Genomic DNA, 10,049 nt, shown 5'->3' on the forward strand with positions numbered 1-10,049 from the left:
TATTTTCTGCTCGCGGAAACCGCTAATTAAATCCGCATGTGTGCGTGAAGCTGAGGATGCTCCATGTTTTCCTATGGGTGACTTGAACAGCAGATCACCCGGACGAGTGCTGATTGTGGATTCGGCAATTCAAATCTGTGTATGAGGCCATAGAGTCTCCACAAAATGTCACAGTATACCCACCAAGAGCCGCACTATGCCAATATACTGACATACGGTCCAGAGAGTGCCACAACCTGCCGATAGTAGTATGTGGTGGGGACATGTATAATAGAAGGCAGGATGGCTTTAGTGGGGTTGCTTTAGGTTTGGCGCGTTTCGCACTTACCCTTGTAGCCGCCAGTTGTCACATTTTAGGAACCATTTAGATGTAATTTTTGGAATGAGACCGATAATGACCTCCCGGCGTGACAAACAAGCATTTAACGAATGTCGTAGACGGCGCAGATTCCGCTCTATTTTTACGTTGTTTTCTGCTCTTCCATAACCGGATTACAATAACGTAAAATGGTAATAAAACAAGTCTAAATATTTTAATTTTTAAGCCAATACGGCTCCTGTGTTGCCATGGAAACTGCAACGTTTGTAAGTGTTTAATCTCTTGGGGATGGAACTGTTTGCAGGAATTAGAAGCAACAAGCGGCATTACGTTCTACATTCTAGATGATATTAAGCGAGTCCTTGTGATTCCATCAGCTGGCGGCAGAGTAAATAAGTTGCCAGGTTGGACTAATAAGGATGTGCGCTCCTCCTCGTGACGCGCTGTACCGGGTGCTCCTATCACCCCAGATAATTTAATTATCCTCCAGCATCATTACTTATTAATATAATCATGTTCAGTTCTGCGTACGACGGCAAGAAGTCGAGAAACCTCCGGGGGTGAAAAGGAAGGAGATGGCCTCCTCTAGTGGGCACACAAGGTATTGCGCTTTCTACAGAAAATCATATCTACTGTGTAAGCGGTTATTCAGACAACCGTATTTGCGCAGGTATGTCCGCACATAAGATCGACCATGCAATGCATTGGATTTCAATTGTTTCATTCAAACAAAATAATCGCACAAGAAATAATAGGACCTACTCGATCTTTTCTGTCTATCTTTTCACGTGAAAACATAGGTCTTGTCCTATCTTTTGCCGTTATTACGCAGCAAGCTCCCATAGACTTGTATGACAGCTGGAAAAAAGGGAGGGGGAGGGAGTTACCCTGCATACAGTGCTGTAATTAGGCATTAATTGTCATTCCGAGCATTTTATTCCAATTATTGGTTGCCATTGCTTTAGCTGTTTTTTTTTTTAACATACACGCAGCCGTGCCCTGTGTGAACGCTAATTAGGATTGGGACTCGATCAGGTCAAACATTCATTCATATGGTGTGTACTGGCGTACGTATAAACGCTGATCATGTTAAGGAGCCCTAAGGCTAACTTCACACGAGCGAGCATGATATTGGGCCATAAGTACCGGATGTCATAGGTCTTGTGAAGGTCTCAGGCCTGAATATGATTTTGTCTTGTCTACCACTTCTTGACACAGCTAAGCAGGATTTTCTGGGCATACTGCTTGCAGTACAACTCAGCAAAATTTACTAATCGCATATCCTGTTTAGCTGGATTTAACAACGGAATGTAACATTGGAATGTGAAAACACAAGTTACTGTTCAATCTTAGATAACATTTCTAACCAACAATGTATGCTTATGTAAAAACAAGTTCATCAGGCATAAAGCCCGTCCTGCGTTACATTACTATATAAGTTGTGACATATGTAATAAAGGTAGATTGCTTTGCACAGAGACCTGTCTGTGTCACTGCTTTCTCACGGCAGCCGCCATAGCCACCTCTGATTTGGAGCCTCACAGCACATTAACAGAACGATTGAATTTCCCTAACAGTTTTTTTTGTCACAGCACTTGTAAATGTGGGGCCCCTCTCCATGAATCTGCAAGCCTTGCACTCCATGCGTGGAAAAAACCCTTTTACCAGCTTGGATACCAACCAATGAGGGTTCGCTTTGAAGACAATAGGGCTGCGATGCGAGATCATGCAGCCTGAAAGAACATGCCACGATTTGTGTTTCGTATAGCATAGCAGGAAAACATTGCTCATGTGTATGACCCCATTCAAAAGAGTGGGGTTCATATTTGCGTGAGATTTGTGCATCTCACAACTCACAAGTCTTGCGCGATTTTCTCACCCATGTCAAGAAATGGCTTCACATCACTTGGGGAAAGAAGCAATCCTCTGCTGTGGCTGTCAGCCGCGGCAGGAGGATTGTGGAGTTTCTCCCATTGTTTTCATTGGCAGACTTCGCATCGCGGGTACCTACAACGTGGCATGATGCTGCCGCCAGCCCCTTTGAAAACAATGGGCGCTGTGATGCGAGAACACACACAAGATGGAACATGTTGCGTTTTGTTTCCTGCATCGCGGTGCCATGCAGAAATACATCGCTCATGTGCATGACCCCATTCAAAAAAATGGGGTTCGTATTTGTGCGTCTCACAATGCAAAATCTTGCCAGTGTGAAGGCAGCCTAGGGTCTCCTTCATACGGGCGCATTTTAACCCCTCCAAGCGGAATACAGGCTTTGCTGCCTGGTCTTCAAGTCGTTATACACAAAGATAGTCCTGGTAATATGGCTGCTATTACTGCACTGGGCCTAGAGGTCTGAACAGGGCGTAGTCTAGTAGAAGTCAGTGCGGGTCACGCTGTAACCTGTAAGTCACCAGCAGCCACTGATCGCAAAAAAATTAAATCTTGCTGCATTTTTTGCAATTTGCAGGTTGTAGCAACTTGTAAACTGCACACAGCCCTCATTTACTTAGATTAGGAGATCGCAGGGCTACAGAGCAAAAGTCACCGTGTAGCCCTAGACTAAAATGGGCCACAGCAATACATACAGCAAATCACACCCATATGTCAGCTATCAGTATATCATCAATGTCTCCAGCAGGAAATTAATTTAACCCTGTATAAAAAAAAAACATAATTGGAAAATTGCTTACAATACAATTCCCTTATAAACTTTAACGTGAACCTCCACCTTGTAACTCTATTCTGTGTCGTTAGGTCCAGCTCTCTCTGCTGATTAGCTTCTTAATATATCTTTATGGTGGTCAGAGCTCAGTATTTCTGTTACAGAAATAATACCTTGCATAGATACAGGGATACATAATAACATTCTAGCCACCACTAGGGGAGCTCACAGAATCCTGATCATACAGGGGGAGGCAAAAGTCTGGAAACAGCTGTTTAACTGGTGTAATAGTGTGAAAATTGACTTACAATGTGTGAAAGTATTAATCGTGAGGAAGGCTGCATGTTTTGGTGAAGGAGACTTTTTCGGTGGCCATTTTGAACCCCTCCATATTGAATTCAGTTCAGGTTTTTCAATGGGAAGGTGGTTATGTGATATATCAGTCTTGGCTAGAATTGACTCAGAAACACACTGGAAGTGTCAGTTTTGTGCTATATTTACTTGTTTAGGAATTAAATGAGGGCAAACTTTCACCGGATGCACATGAATAGACGTTTAGTAGTAATTGTGAAACGCTGAAGAACTGCAGTTTCAGGTGAATCACATCGGTTTTTTTCTGCATACACAAGGGACTTTAAATGACCCAGAAATAAGAGTCCAAAGGTGTTAAGTCCAGCGACCTTGGCAGCTATTCTACTGGACCTCTACATCCAATCCAATTCTCAGGAAATTGCGCATCCAGCCATCTGCATATAGCCACAGCACAGTACAGAGTGCGCCATCTTGTGGAAAGTAACGTGGGAACTCACTGCTCTTATCGAGCACAGATGGGAATATGGTGTCCTGTAACATCAGGAGGGACTTCTCAACGGTAAATGATTTGTCAATGGAAGATGGCCCTGAATGTCAGACACAATTTACCAATTTTGTTCTCAGTTAACTCCTAAACAAGTGAAGATAGTGCAAAACTGACAATTCCTGTGTGTTTCTGAGGAAATTCTAGCCAAGACTGACATTACATAACCCCCTTCCCATCTGAAAAATCTGAACTGAATTCAATATTGCGGAGTTCAAAATTCCTCCACCAAAAAATGCAGCCTCCCTCCTGATTATTACTTTCACACATTGGAAGTCAATTTTCTCAATATTAAACCAATTAAATAGGTGTGTCTAGACATTTGCCTCAGGGCTCTTTCACACGGCTGTAGACGTTTTTACGTGCGTCCGCCGGCGCCGTAAAAACACGTGAATGGGCGCACAAATTTAACGTTTGTGTGCCCATTCAGAAAGCATGGGCCCCGGCGCATACATGCCAAGCCCGCAATGCCGTTGGTCCTCCCCTCCCCCTCTCTGGCTCACTTCCTCCCTCCTCCCATCTGGCTGTGTGCAATGGGAGGGGAAAGGACAGGGGCGGAGATAAGCTCCTGCCCTCTTGTCCACAGCCAGAAATGGGAGGGGCGGGGTGAAGCCCCCTCCGATTGCAAACTGCTGGAGGGGAGGAGAGAGGAGGAGAGAAGAGGGAGGGAGTATAGAAGTCACGCTGCTAAACTCCCTCCCACCTCCCTCCTCCGGCCGCTGTCATTGGCTCCCATAGGAGCCCATGCAGTGGCCGATGTATTCCGGCCCGAAAGATAGTTCCAGGACTATCTTTGCAGGCCGGGGTTAAAAAAGCGCTTGGCACTATATTGGCCCAGCCGAGCGCTTTCACGCCGCTGGAATACAACCCTGTGATCTGATGCATTGGAACCTAATGCATCAGATCATACCGTATATAGGCTGGCCGTGAAAACGGCGGCCAATTATGCTCGTGTGAAAGAGGCCTCACTCTGTACAAAGACTACAATAAGCTCCTCAGCTCCCTCTAGTGGTGGCTGCAGGCGGACAGACTTGTAATTATCTTTAGGTCCCTGCAACGGGTTTGGAGCTCTGACTACCATAAAGATATAGTGAAAAATTAATTTTAATGTTAATTTTCATTTATGCCATCAAGCTCCATTTTGTTTGCAAATTATTTTACCAAGTGTAAAAAAAATCTGTTTGTGCTGATTTTCAAGTTATGGAGGATTGATGGAGGATTCTCATAATCCGGAGCCATCGCCAGTGCAGGTGCTCCTTATATCATCTCGCTACTTTGAGCAGAACGAAAATTGGCACAACATTTTCCCGAATACTCAACCCCATTTAGCAAATTGTAAATATGAAAGCTGTTACTGTCTTGTTTAACAAACATCCTCTCCTCGTCCTTATGGAAAGTCATCTTTCCAAGTCACTGAGGCTCCCGCCTAAACGCTCTGCCACCCCCAGGTGCTAACAGATCATATCCTTATCTTAAATTCCGGCACTTGATTACAGCATCAGTGGATGATGGGGACATTATAAGAGCCGTCCTGAAACCCAATACACTCATTGACATTAACATTCCTCCCTTAGAAGCAGTATATATATATATACACACACACTCAATGTCAGTAGTATTCCTTCCCTAGAAGTTGTCGGATGGAATGAAGAATTTCTCTGATTGTAACGTTGATAAAAGTAAGTGATTACAATATCAAAGTCATTTATTGTGGAAAACCAACCCCTTGAAGGGAGGCTCCAGTACTCTGTTGTACGGTCTCTAGCTTGGATACAAGTTGTGATACAGGCATGCATGGAGGCTCTAGTACCCTGTTGTACTTTGTTATGGGAATAAATCATATTCCAGAAGATTTCACTGAACTGCTCCAAATTGGTTAGAATGAGAAGCTTCATGCATGATAATGTATTTGAACTGACTGGTGTTATCTGTTAGTCCCCAATACCTTTCTGATTTATCTAATGAATACAAAACAGATATAGTTGAACATGACACAGTCATTACATGCAGGACCCCCAACATTAAAACAACGCATGATTGGCCAGTATGTAATGATGCTAATGATTAACATATGTTTAGGCCCCAGGTGTATGCCACTACCAAAGAATTAACCATTAACTAAATGAGAACAAACAACACTTCTACTGTGTTCATTGTGCTATTTCCTATGAAGGTGGATATAACAGTATATGTGGATATACTTCAAGCACTGATGAAACTTTCATCCCTCTTCCACTGATTTGTACAGATCCAGAGCAATACAGTAACTTCTGTAAGATTCCTGTCATATGGCATCTGATAATCCAGACATTTCAGGCAGAAGATTGTAAAGTAATCTAATATGAAAGCAGATCTATCTACAGGATGTGGGATAAATGTCTGATCACTGGGGGGTCCAACTGAGAAAGTACAGGTTCATAAAAAAATAAAGAATCTGTCTCAAAATGGCCGCTAGATACAAAATGGAGCATTATAAGATGTAAATAAGCTTGTGCGTAGTGAAACAATAAATTTGCAAAAATAACTTTACTGCATGACTTTCGGTGCAATGTCTAATGATTTGTTTTGTTTTTTTTCTTCTTTCTATTCATCCGAGAACATTTGCCTGGTACAGCCGCTATCAGAAAAAAAACTCCCCCATGTCCTGAGCTTTGGGAAAAGAGCAAATCGTGCTGATAAGAGGGACTCCCTGGCCGGTCGGTGTACGGGGGAGAGACACTATGGCGTCTGCAGCGCTCGGCGGTCACCGCAATTGGGTGCTGCGGCTGTGCAAGCAGGGAGCGGCCATACTGCAACCCAGAGTCCCCGCACAGCGCACAGATTGCAGGATGAAGTCCTCTGTACAGTACCTAGCACGTAAAGATTTGCCTAAATTGGCTTACCAGAAACTAAAAGGTAAAAGTCCTGGAGTCATTTTCTTGCCTGGTTTTGCATCAGATATGAATGGTCAGAAAGCTGTGGCACTAGAAGACTTCTGCAAATCTCTTTAAACATTACATGCCATAGTGTTTTTACTGATCTCTCAGTTCTGTACAGTTTGAGAAAGCTATTCACATTGCTGTGGGAAGTAGAAAGGGGAATATTTGGGCCGTATAAAATAATATAGGAAATACTGAAGTGAAATAGTAAAAAAGGAGGTTTCTGTTTCACATAAACATACAGTAACTACCTGCTATTTGTGCAAACATCTATTATGCAATGCTCAAAAGGAACATCACCTGGAAGTAAAGCTGTTTGTTATGGTGTATATTATTGGGAGTTACCCTAAAGTGGTAAGTTTATCAATTAAATCATCAATTGTGTACACAAGAAGTTTGATGTCATCTTTTTCACTCATCCGATGTAGGCCATGCTTGCGCAGAATGACATCTACATCAGTACTGAGTACCTGCTCTGCAATCTGCAAGGACACGTGCCATGGCACATCTTCATCTTTCATGCCATGAATGAGTCGTACAGGAGAAGTTATAGGTATAGGGCTATTTAACAAACAGTGGTTTTCAGCTTCCTTGATAACAGCATAAGGTATAGTATAAAAGCCCTCTTCATCCACTGCCCTGTGTGTTGGGACCATGCCATTCTTTTCTTGGCCCAGCATTATCACGTCCAGGGCCAATATGCTATACCTTATGCTGTTATCAAGGAAGCTGAAAACCACTGTTTGTTAAATAGCCCTATACCTATAACTTCTCCTGTACGACTCATTCATTGCATGAAAGATGAAGATGTGCCATGGCACGTGTCCTTGCAGATTGCAGAGCAGGTACTCAGTACTGATGTAGATGTCATTCTGCGCAAGCATGGCCTACATCGGATGAGTGAAAAAGATGACATCAAACTTCTTGTGTACACAATTGATGATTTAATTGATAAACTTACCACTTTAGGGTAACTCCCAATAATATACACCATAACAAACAGCTTTACTTCCAGGTGATGTTCCTTTTGAGCATTGCATAATAGATGTTTGCACAAATAGCAGGTAGTTACTGTATGTTTATGTGAAACAGAAACCTCCTTTTTTACTATTTCACTTCAGTATTTCCTATATTATTTTATACGGCCCAAATATTCCCCTTTCTACTTCCCACAGCAATGTGAATAGCTTTCTCAAACTGTACAGAACTGAGAGATCAGTAAAAACACGATGGCATGTAATGTTTAAAGAGATTTGCAGAAGTCTTCTAGTGCCACAGCTTTCTGACCATTCATATCTGATGCAAAACCAGGCAAGAAAATGACTCCAGGACTTTTACCTTTTAGTTTCTGGTAAGCCAATTTAGGCAAATCTTTACGTGCTAGGTACTGTACAGAGGACTTCATCCTGCAATCTGTGCGCTGTGCGGGGACTCTGGGTTGCAGTATGGCCGCTCCCTGCTTGCACAGCCGCAGCACCCAATTGCGGTGACTGCCGAGCGCTGCAGACGCCATAGTGTATCTCCCCCGTACACCGACCGGTCAGGGAGTCCCTCTTATCAGCACAATTTGCTCTTTTCCCAAAGCTCAGGACATGGGGGAGTTTTTTTTCTGATAGCGGCTGTACCAGGCAAATGTTTTCGGATGAATAGAAAGAAGAAAAAAAACCAAAAACAAATCATTAGACATTGCACCGAAAGTCATGCAGTAAAGGTATTTTTGCAAATTTATTGTTTCACTACGCACAAGCTTATTTACATCTTATAATGCTCCATTTTGTATCTAGCGGCCATTTTGAGACAGATTCTTTATTTTTTTATGAACCTGTACTTTCTCACAACCACTGAGACCCCCCGCAATCCAGGGACCTGCACACCCGAATTCTCCAAATGAATGCATTGTCAGTGCACATGCCCCATTCACTTCTAAGGGACAGACTCAGATTAATGCGCTTGTCAATCTCCATCAGGGCCTGGCTGACAAATGTTAGCCTGGGGTGCAAGCACATAACACTGTCCTATGAATAGCAGCCCACCCTAATGGCCAATGTCCACGGGCAAATTTGAATTTCATAATACACGCAGTGCACCTTTGCGCAGACGATCCGCAATTCAAGCCGCCCATAGCGAGAAATGGGCGTCCACAGCTTAATTAAAGCATGTGGATTTGTTTTGCCGACCTTCTGGTACGGAAAACAAATCGCAGCATACTCTTTTTTGCTGCGGTTCCTGCACGGATGGCTTCTATTGACTTCAATACAATTGAATTGCGGATAAGCCACAGATTCTGCGGGAAAGCAGGAGATTTAAAAAATCTCTACTGCACATGTGTGCTGGCCCGCGCTTCCACAGACATCCATAGTGAACACCCAGAAAAGTAAGCATGATCCTCGGCCACAGGCAGGGTCAGATTCTACTGTGGGCTCCCGCATGTGGAATCCGACTTGCCCATAGACATGAGGCCTAAGGTATGTTCACACAGCAGCAGAACAAAGAACCATATTTTTCTATATGGCTAGTTTCAGATAAACATATTACAGGCACATTTTACAAAGAAATGTCGCAGCCTGACCCAAATTCATAGTGTAGTGGCCCAGCACATCATCCTGGTCCCCTCCATAAATGTCATACATGTTTGCCTTATGTGGATGCACTGTGCAAGCCTGTCTTGTCATTTCCAGTGTGAGTGTTGCACAACTGCAGCGCTTGAAGGGTTAAATGTTTAATAAAATCCAAAGCCTGCATGTAAATGTATCAAGTGTGTCATGTCATGTGGTATGAGAGAAGGTATAAATAGGAGTGATTGAGAGCGAGAAGAATGTTCCATCTTGTCTGCCACCTGAGCTCCACCTAACACAGAGCCACATGGAGGCACCTTCAGCCTCCTTGTGGTGAAGATGGAAGAGGAGAAGAGATTTCCTGGCTGCTTGTGTTCTGCATGTGAATGGAGTGAGCCCCCAACAGTAAAAGAGAGCATTTTAAAGTAACTACTTCTTCTCCAAGCCAGTGCAGAGGTACTAATCAATTCTCTAAGTTTTCCTACGCAGCTGTTCAGAGCCAGGATCACTGCGTAGAGGTACACCCTTTAATTGTCACACCCACGCATCTCCAAGGCTGGGTGGAGGTACTTCAAGTTAATAATTGATGCCTGAGTATCTGTGGAGTGATCCTACCCCTTTCATCCTCCGGAGTGTTCCCGTTCCAGGATTGGTTTTTGGCAGATAACGTAGACTGCAGGCCCGGTGTCATCCTGAGTTTCCTCCCTGACCTCAAATCTTTTTTCTCACCTGCACTGTA

The 10,049-nt window shown here is 43.5% G+C and overlaps 1 pseudogene; it reads left to right on the forward strand.

Moving 5' to 3' along the window:
• Positions 1-6,524: 6,524 nt before the first annotated feature.
• Positions 6,525-7,977, forward strand: LOC136620277 (palmitoyl-protein thioesterase ABHD10, mitochondrial pseudogene; annotated as a pseudogene).
• The last annotated feature ends 2,072 nt before the right edge of the window (positions 7,978-10,049 follow it).

Source organism: Eleutherodactylus coqui, chromosome 3 (assembly GCF_035609145.1).
Source record: "Eleutherodactylus coqui strain aEleCoq1 chromosome 3, aEleCoq1.hap1, whole genome shotgun sequence".
NCBI classification, from domain to species: domain Eukaryota; kingdom Metazoa; phylum Chordata; class Amphibia; order Anura; family Eleutherodactylidae; genus Eleutherodactylus; species Eleutherodactylus coqui.